This window comes from Pleurodeles waltl, chromosome 7, assembly GCF_031143425.1.
Source record: "Pleurodeles waltl isolate 20211129_DDA chromosome 7, aPleWal1.hap1.20221129, whole genome shotgun sequence".
In the NCBI taxonomy this organism is placed as follows: domain Eukaryota; kingdom Metazoa; phylum Chordata; class Amphibia; order Caudata; family Salamandridae; genus Pleurodeles; species Pleurodeles waltl.
Window position 1 is genome coordinate 1,351,889,255 of NC_090446.1, and position 9,828 is coordinate 1,351,899,082.

The window sequence follows — 9,828 nt, forward strand, 5'->3', positions numbered from 1 at the left end:
CCACACATTATACATTGGCAATAAATTAAACAAGTTTGTAAATCAATATACAGGATGTGTTAGATAAGATAGTGGCAGTTACAAGTATTTTCTGTACTGGTAGGCATTAGCCACTAAGAATGCATGGCCAGGAGAAACACAAAGTCAGGATTTAAAGCGTAAGGCAGTGCTTGGGACTGTCTGTATTAACAAGACTGTGTTACTACCCAAGGGATTCCTTTTTAACAGTCTGATTATAAAAACAGATTTACTGAAAAAAAACAGTAGAGCTCTCAACCCATGTCTTGGAGTTTGCATGCAGCTACTTGAAGCTGATGCTGGTTCATAGCTCACTGTGCTGCACTAGAATAATTACAATTTATGAACCGCAAGAAACAAAAGGATCTCCGTATTAAAACCATTAACTCCATGTACTCATTTAGGTGTCGCCATGGGTCGCAGCTGTGACCTCTGTCTTGCCCCTTGCAACTCCTGGCACTGCATTTTCTATCCCTGGCTTGAGAGGTGGCAAAAGCAATGCCAGCAACACATGGGCAGTTCATCCTTGTAGACACTGGTTGGAGCACCAACCTCCATGATTTTTCTTGATTACTCTAATAGTGAATCATATATTATTCATTATCAGTGTAATAAACAAATACGGTACAATTAGCTAGAAAATGACCCTTCCTGGCAGCATAGGTAAGTAAAAACTTACCTAACAACATAAAATAAAAGTTTCAGAGCTACATGTTCATAATGTGCTTTGCAGGAGACATATTGATCCTCTGTGCTAATATGCATCAATACACAGATCTGTCCTGCTAGTGCATCAACCCCAAGAGTTATCTTACCAATATTATTATCTGATATTTGCCCCTGAGATCTGCTCTTGGGATTTGCTGATCACACAAAGATTTCTGCAGCAGGTGCCTTAACCCCATAGGACATTTTAAAAGGCCGCCTCTTTCTGACCGATTCAGCCAGAACAGATTTAATGCCACGTTTGCTCTTGTTGCCAGTTTCTTTACCGTAGAGTTAAAAAAAAGAACAAGTTGACTGTCAGACTCTGCTTTTCGTGACTCTACCCCCTGTCCGTTTCCACACTTTGACTGGAATTTATTGTCTCCTGGAGTAAATGTTTACCAAGTTCAGCACTGTATGGAATTGTTTCTTATGTGGCAAGGCATGCTGATGTGGCATGGTGCCCCCTTTGCCCATCTCAATCCATGATGACATCTGGCTTCTGAGCCGATAGATATTTCTTCTCCTGCCCTACTACTGGATGGGGCCTCTTAAGATGCCCCTCTTCCTAGACACAGTTCCTAGAAACCCCTCTTGGTAGACGCTCCGTTGCTCCCCAGCCAAACTTGCAGTCCCCTCCCCCCCACCCATGCAGAGACCCTGACGGCGGAGGTGAGACGAGGAGGTACCTGGGATAGCTCTCTGCTGGCGAGACCCCTCCAGTGAGCGCTGCTGAGCGAGAAAGGATACTCCAGTCACTCCAGTCGCACGAGTTACAGCATCTCCCAGTTCACATCTGACCTCCTACTCCGCAGGTGGCACTCCCTCCCCGCTGCTTGTCACCTTTTCTTTTGTCTTCCTTCTCTTTCCTGCCCGCCTCTTGGTCTCCACCCTTTTCTCTCTTTCCGGATTTTTCCCTGCCTCTCTCCATTTTCAGCTTTTCTTACTTTCTCTGCCTTTTCCACTCTCTCGTGTTTTATCTCATTTTATTCTGTTCTGTTTTATCTCTGTTCTCCACGTCCATCCCTCTGACCTACCTCCTGTAATTTTCTCCCATCTACATCCTCTGTGTTTATCTTTTTCTTCTTTCCCCGCTTTCTGATTCCAGTCCATCCCTTCCCGTTCAACTCTGTTACTCTATCCACTCTTTCCGATCCTCCTTGCTATCTCTATCTGTTCTACTTTCATTTTCTCTTTCTTCGTCTTTTCTCCCCTTCTCTTGTTTCCTCTCCGTCGTCCTCCTACCATCTTTCTCGGTCTCCCTCCTCTGCCTCGCCCCTCTGCCTCCTCTTGGCGTCTCTCTCTTTCTCCAGGGCAGCGTCTCCCTCCCTCACCTGCGTCTTGTTTTGATTTAACTGTTTTAATTTCATTGTTTTTCAATTTTGTTTTGTCCCTTCTGTCCGATCTCCTTTCTCTTCACCTGACTTTCCATCTTATCTCTGCCCCTCCTTCTGTCTCTCTTCCCTCGTTTCATATGCACCTCCTACCTCCGTTTCTTTCTCGCCCTCACTCTTTATTGAATCTCCCAAACTCTCCTCTTCACTCTTTTCTTCTTTCCAGTGCCTGGCTTACCTCCTCTCCCATACTTCCTTTGCCTCTCTCACCCTCACTCTGTTCTCTACCTTTTCACCCCTCTACTGGTTTGCTGCCGCTCGCTCTACTCCCACCCGTCCCTGATTCTGCCTTACCTTTGTCTTTCTTCAATTTTTGTCCGTTCATTCATCATTTGTTCTTCTCTGACACGTTCTACTTTTTATCTCCCTCGCTCATTCTATTTTGTCTCTCTCTCTCCTCTTTCTCTTCTACGCCCAATTCGCCTCTTTACTCCGCTTCTCTTGCTCTCTACGCACTTCGCATTATCTGCTGTTTCGTTCCCCACACACGTTCTCTCGTTTCGTTTCTCTTGAATTCTCTCGTCCATTCGCCCGGCCTGTCTCATTTGTCGCTCTCCTTCGCCAGTTTCTCCCTTTCGCCTCTCAGCTCCTCGCTCCCCGCTCCCCGCTCCCAGCTCCCAGCCGGGCAGTCCACCTGTTGGCGTTCCAGATAGGGCGGGGCCCGGCCGGGGTGCGCCGTTGTTGAGGGACAGGTAGATCCAGTGAGGCGCGCAATGGCCACTGGGATGAGAAGGCTAATACCTCTTGCACCAATACCCTCACCCCCTCCTCTCTGGTGTGACTAGGCTGCTGTAGCTTCAAGGACACGGATATTTCTCAATGACAGCCTTGTACAAAGTATGTCCTGTCATCCAGAAGTTGTAGTGCATAAATTGATTCCTGTATGTGACAAAACATAAGAACCCACTTTTCAGCAACTAATTTGTTGCCTTTCTCCTTAAGGGAAATACACATAAAATATAATGCAGACACCTTAAATAAAAAATAAATGTTCAAATTATCAATGTATTTTTCATGTAAGGTGTATGCATTACATTTTATATGTAGCGCGCACTCTTTTATGTTCTGAAAGCTAAGCTGGTTAGTGCAGCATTTGCAAATGTGTGTGAATTTAACCTGCAATAGAACTGAATGCTACTTGCATCATCAGTAGAATAGTGGTATGTATTTATAGTGCTTCGATGTCACATTCTGCGGCTGAAAGCACTGTGAATTTGCACGTCATCGTTTTAAATTGTATTACGCACAGTATGAGAAAGGCTGTGGCAAATGTGCAAGGAGAGTTAGGGACAGATATACTAACTTTTCACGCAAGAAAGCGCAGCAGTTGAAGTTTCTGTATTAGTTTGAGTGAAAAGGGGAGACCAGGACAGTATTCATATCCACAAAGAAATGGTGCTGATTTCTTCTCTTTCTGAGGTGGCACACTGTAGGTTGACATACGCCAATGCCCACATCATATAGGGCATAAGGCTGACATACGCCAATACCCGTATCCATGCATCATAGGGCGTGTGTGTGTACTGTTCAATTATAGGTTTTGTACTTAAGGGATATTCTTCAAGTACAAAACACTGTGCTTCAACGCAGTTTAACACTTTTCCAGTGTTGTATGTGTGCTGTACAGTACAACACACATGCAAAGTTGGCAACACAGAAACAAAGCATTTTTCCAGATGATAGCCAAATCAGTGGTTGAAACGGAGCCTGAAATCAGAACTCTCCTGGACTTGAGAAGAAGGACTGCTCTGTTCTCTGAAGAAGCTAGACTTGACCTGCTTACCTAGAACCCAGGACCCCAGAAGTGATTTTAATGGTCATTCAGCTGAATCATGTTTGAGCTGCAGGAACATAAGCTTCCAGAGGCCTCTTATTCTTCCCAGCTGACCAGATCCAACTGGACCTGAGCTGGTCCTCTCTGCTGGCCCCTGGGAGTGTGTCCTGGCCCCACCAAGTGCTGTCCCCACGGTCCAGGACCCTTGGCTGGAGTCAAAGGCTTAGCATTGCAGCTCCTTGCAGATTGTCAGTGTCACCGAACCTGTCACATAACAGTGCAGGACGATGCAAGGCCCTTGCAGGGCAGCGCCTCATATCTCCCGATCAGTTCCTTCACTTGATCCGAAGTAATGGGATGCTGACTGATGCAGTGCCTCGTATCACAGCACCTCCCTGCCCCTGATCAGTGGCTTTCCCGGTTCTTACACAGAACGATGCAGGACAACACAAGGGCTGTGCATCGCAGCAACTTACAGCTCCTGATCATTGGCTCGGCAGACCTAATGAAGCACAACATAGAGCCCCGCATGCGCAGCCCCCTTGCAGCAAGGACAAACAATACAACTCCCAGCAGGTCGCACCTGATCCCCTCTCCGACCAGCACACCATCCTCGTCAGCCTGAACTTGTGGCTTTGTCCTGGCGCAGCGTGACCAGCTACTGGCAGTTTGTGGTTTGTGCCTTTTGGCACTATTTGTATCCTAAACATTAAAAACTCATACCTCCGGTTCTACTGACACGATTTTTTGTTTTGTGTCATCTTATTTATTAAAACATACTCTATTTTCTTAAATTGATTTGGGATTTTTCTTCTGTTGCTTTTTCACTTAATTACTGTTTGAGTGCTGCACATAAACTTCACACATTGCCTCTAAAATAAACCTGACTGCTTTTTGCCAAGCTACCAGAGGGTTAAACACAAGTCAAATAAAGGAACAGGCCTAAGTGGTGTTCATAATCAACCAACCTGTCTAGGAAAGGGAGTCATTATTGAGCCAGGAAAGGAGATTAGTGTAAATGTAACATCACCATACATCAAATAAAAGAAGCTGCTTTCATACTTATAGAACAGGTTTTCCCTAGCATTGTACAGCATAGAAGAGAAGTTTCCTCCCTGTACAATGGCTCACAGAAAAAAGACCCTGCACAATAGGAAAATAAAATAATTTGTGTGCACAAGAGCACAGCGTCACGAAGAGCAGAGCTTGCATTTGTACAAGCCCAAGCCCTGCACATGGACAAAGTGACACGACCAATCACAGCATCGTTCTTTGCCAAAACCACGGTGACAACCCCAGATAAACTATAACTTGGGATTCTGAGGCATTTGAATGTATCTGATTTTAGTGTAAGTCTGCAATAGAGGATGCCAATATTAGCAACCCCTAACCCGCCTTCTAATTTATGTTGCCCATAGACATGCATGGTTTTGTTACATTGGAGAACTAGCGAGTCAATGAAAGATTGGAAAATGTATAAACCAGAATTTAGACTATCCAAATGATTGGTGGAAATGAGGTTGGCAGTTTCAAATTATAAACATAGACTGTCATGTTGTTTAGCAGCATCCATATTAGATAGGAGTTAGTGTTTGGACTAGAAGGTGGAATGGTGGGCGTGCATTTCATACTTCTGAGCTTATTTGTGCTGGTGCGAGCCTGCCATTGGCAAGGGCGTAGGAGGCACTACATTTTTGGAAAGGGCACAGACAGCACTGGGGAAAGCTTAGCCAGCAGTCTGCCTTGACTCTAAGAGCCAAAGACTGAGCTAAGCCACCAAGATGTAAATCAGGCAACCAATGCCATGAACAAAATGGTAAAGACTTTAAAATGAAAAACAAAAAGTAAATGCATTTTTCAATATTTCTCATTTTCTAAATTAAGTTCTTATGCTCATATCACTGAATCATGTGTCATTTATCGAATTTAATATACATATTAAACACGAAACATTCAAGAATAGCCAAAGCCCTGAATATGTTAACACACATTGCTCAACATGGGGCAGTTAGCTACGTTCTCCAGTTATATAGCCTGTACTGCTTTAAAATGTGAAATATGATTCTTTTCTATTTACCATTTATAAATGAGTGGTTTGTAGAGAGTAGATCATGTACTAAAGTACCTCAATGTGCTCTCAAACTGCTTAATTAAGGAAAATTATACATAGTGAAGTAAAGCTATGGGTCATGGATCACGCAATTTGGCCAAGTAGAGAAGGATTTGAGTCCTATTGTAATCCTGCTAGTGTTACTGTGTTGAGTTCAATAAATACACGTATACCTTAAATCACTTGGACATTGTACATGCGAGCAGATATACGATTTGAATATGCTCTTTTGCATTGCAAATGTGAGTAGATATAAGATTTTAATATGCTCTTCTCTGTTTCAAACTTTTCCACAGTGAGGATCATACTCAGAACATCCCTGTCCGAAATGATGTTACACCACACAACCATCTCTTTGAAGAGTTGTAACCTAAGGAGCAAACTTTGTGGCATCTCTGTGGCCGCTCTGTTTTTGCTAAGTATTTAACTGAGATGTTCAGGCGTTGAGCCTCTCTAGCAGTACCATTCACATAAAATAGCGTCTCCACCTTCCCTTACTCTGCTGACTCACCATTTTAGGAGAGGTGCAATACCTGAAGGACTGCAATCAAATAATTAACAAATCAAAGAAGTCATAGACGCCCCAGGCTTTGCTACTCAGGTTACAGTGCTTCAAGCAGAGTTCAGGGAGGTCAGCATCACTTCGGAGAGACATGACACTGAAGTCCAGAGGCCTTGGCGCTACTAGAAATCTCCTTGGATATTTACAAATGCCCGAAGCTTCCCAGGAAGGACCCACACCATCAGGCAAAATGCAGCCTGCACGAAGATAAAGATAAAAATGTGGGTCATCCTCCAGAAGGGTGGTCAGTAGATGCATTTCCTGTAAGTATCCAATGACTGTCATGCATGCACACTCTTAAAAGTACAATACATCATAAATGGGCAGCGCTCTGACACCTGTAAGGCCTGGCCGATCTTATAGGAAACCATGAAAATATACTTAGCCTACTTACACCTGAAAAGAAAGTTGCCTACATTTGCAGATCGTGACCTTTCATGAGGCATTGCTTGGCTAGTGCCAGGGTGCCAGTTTTGTAATAACTTTGTGGAGAACAAATCTTTTATAGCCCTTGAGGCCAGTAACATTCATTGTACAGGACTGAAAACTTCACCATGCTACTGCATTTCACCCACTGGTCTACCGACACTCATTTTCAGGTCCATGAATCTCACCTCACCCTTGCTCATCCTCATATCCCTCAGTCCTTTGTGCCCTAAATCTCCTGCTCATTTACAGGGATCCTCACTGTCCTCAGACCTATTCGTCCCCAGAGAAACATGTGCACCCTTAGGTCTGACTTCTATCTGCTCTGAAGGAACTGAATACCCTGCTCACCGTATGATAGTGAGGCTCTTGTTTATTATTATGTGCTCCTAAATCTACGCTCAACATTCAGGACCCTTAAACGTATTTTGAAACTCTTGTCCTCTGATGCTTCCGCTCAGAATAACAACCCTGAGGCCTGTTCACAAAAAGAACCAAAGTGTCCCCTGCTTGCATGTGGGTGCTGCTGTTGATGCCAATCTAATAGATGAAGCATCTTTGCAGAATTGGGGCAGTGTTGATTTCAAGAAAAGATGAGGCAATGGGCCCCCTGACAGAATCAAAAGCATGAATAAAACAGGGAACATAGTCAGTTAAATTAATGTTCTTTTTTAAAAATAAGAAACTCTTTTTATAAACTTTAGTGTATCATACAGCATGTCCACATAACGATCTCAGTTTAGTATGCATCATACAGTCCAGTGCAATTATCATCAATGGATTTAAAACCTGGACCCTTCATAGTTATGGTGCTTTTACGGCCCATCATCACATTTGCAGTCCATGCCCGTGGTTGATCGCCCTATGTGCTCTGTACCCTTTACCCCTCCACCTTTCCCCCTCCTCTCAGAACCCCCTAAAGTTTCACTAGGTCCCCCCAGACTTTCTCCCATTTCTTGCGGTATCCTCTGCTCTGCCAAACCACCTGTTTCGCCCTCTGAAACCAATCTAGATCTGATTTCCAATCCTCTACTCTCGGATGGGCAGCCGAGGCCCATGCTTGTGCTGTGTTTAGTTTAGATACCCCTGCTGCCATCACCAGCCATATCTTCTGGTACCTCGGACAGGCCTCCTCCCCTGGAATAGCCAGGAGGAGCCACTTACCATAAACAGGGACTGTGGCTGACAACACCTGAGTCATTACCTCTTTTACTTGCTTCTAATACTCTTGGGGCCAGATGTAGCAAAGGGTTTTTCCCATTCTGTGTCAATGGGAAAATGTGTTCGTACATATGGCCCTTGGATCCTCAGGCATTACCAAAGTATATGAAAGAAAGTTCCCTCTTGAGTACAACCCCGCAAGCATAGCAGCATATCTGCTTTACCAATCTTGAGAAGTATGATCTGTTTAAAATCCTTAGTTGGATTAACCAAAATCTGATCCGACTAGCTATCTCCCTTGGGCTCTGGATGGCATCTACCCAATCATTATAATCAATGTCTCCTAGGTCCCTAATCCATGCTTTTCTTAATGCCACTATTGGATCTGGATAATCATTAATCAGATTTCTGTATGTGTTGGAGATCCCTTTTTCGGGTGGAATATCCGTAAGCAGTCCATCTTCTAAAGGAGAGGCCTCAAGCAGTTGCTCTCCCTCTGGGACATGTTTCCTCAGGTCATGACCAAGTCACATGTACCAACATCGTTCTAATTCTGCCAGTTCATATTCCTGACTAAGGTCTTCAAACTGTGTCATGGCCTCCCCCCTCCAGATATCTCCTAGATGTTCTATTCCAATCAGTTCCCACCTTGAGAAGCTCTTTAGGCCTCCAGATTCTCAGAGCAGGTCACTTTGCCACAAAGGTGCCAAGTTTGTTTATTTTTACTCCCAGCCTAAATAGGTTGTGACTTCTCTCCTGGCCCTAACTAGCGTCTGGGTCTAGGCCCCTTTCCCTTTGTCTCTGATATAGAATGGCCTTGTAACCTGCACAACCTAGGGCTTCTGTATCCATGCAATAAGCTGGTTTTTGCTGATCTGAGAAGACCCAGTCGTTGCTTTGCCCAATAATTCTTCAGGAAGTCTGGGACTGCTAGTCCCCTTTCATACAATGCCTTCTGCATCTTACATAGTGCAATTCTCGGAGTGGTGCCATTCCATAGGAGTGTTCGGACTTTATGATCTATTTTCCTAAATACCCTTGTAGGGATTCTAAATGGTGTATTCTTCAACACATATAATGGGCGTGGGAGGGTCATCATTTTATATAAGGACGCACTACTCATCATGAAGAGGGGCAAATTCCACCAGTGTACCACATAACAGTGTAGCCTATCTACTTGGGCAAGAATATTTCTGCGTAGAAAGTCATGAGAGTCTTGGGTGATGTAAATTCCCAGGCATTTGAATCCGTCCTGCACCACCCTTAGTGTACAGTCTATTGGCAGCCGGGGAGCCTCGCTGGCTAGGGGATAAACCAATGACTTGGACCAGTTTACCTGGTAATCAGAGTAGCTTCCAAAAGTGTTGAAGATCTGCAATACTCTGCCTATGATGAGGTACGGCTGGGTGACGTATAATACGATGTCTTCTTTACAGAGACGCTCCTCCCAACTGCCGCCAACCCTCTGTCCCGCTATCAGGGGGTCTTGGCGCACCCATGCCACCAAAGGTTTGAGCATCAGTGCAAAAATCGTGGGTGAGAGTGGGCACCCCTTACACAGGAAAAACACACGAGACACCATCCCATTGACTCTCACCCTTGCTAGAGGTACCTGAAAGAGGAGCCTTACCCACTTGCAGTATTTTGGCCCATAGACCATCCTGGCATAGTTCCACTC

At 44.6% G+C, this 9,828-nt stretch overlaps 1 protein-coding gene across 1 annotated transcript in view; it reads right to left on the bottom strand.

Annotated features, from left to right (window-relative positions):
• LOC138246300 (galactoside alpha-(1,2)-fucosyltransferase 2-like) overlaps nucleotides 1-2,721 on the bottom strand; it is a 220,250-nt gene extending 217,529 nt beyond the window's left edge. Inside the window, exon 1 of the mRNA XM_069200774.1 lies at nucleotides 1,413-2,721. The gene's annotated coding sequence lies outside the window, so the exon portion shown is untranslated. The remainder of the gene's footprint in view (nucleotides 1-1,412) is intronic.
• Between the last annotated feature and the right edge of the window lie 7,107 nt (nucleotides 2,722-9,828).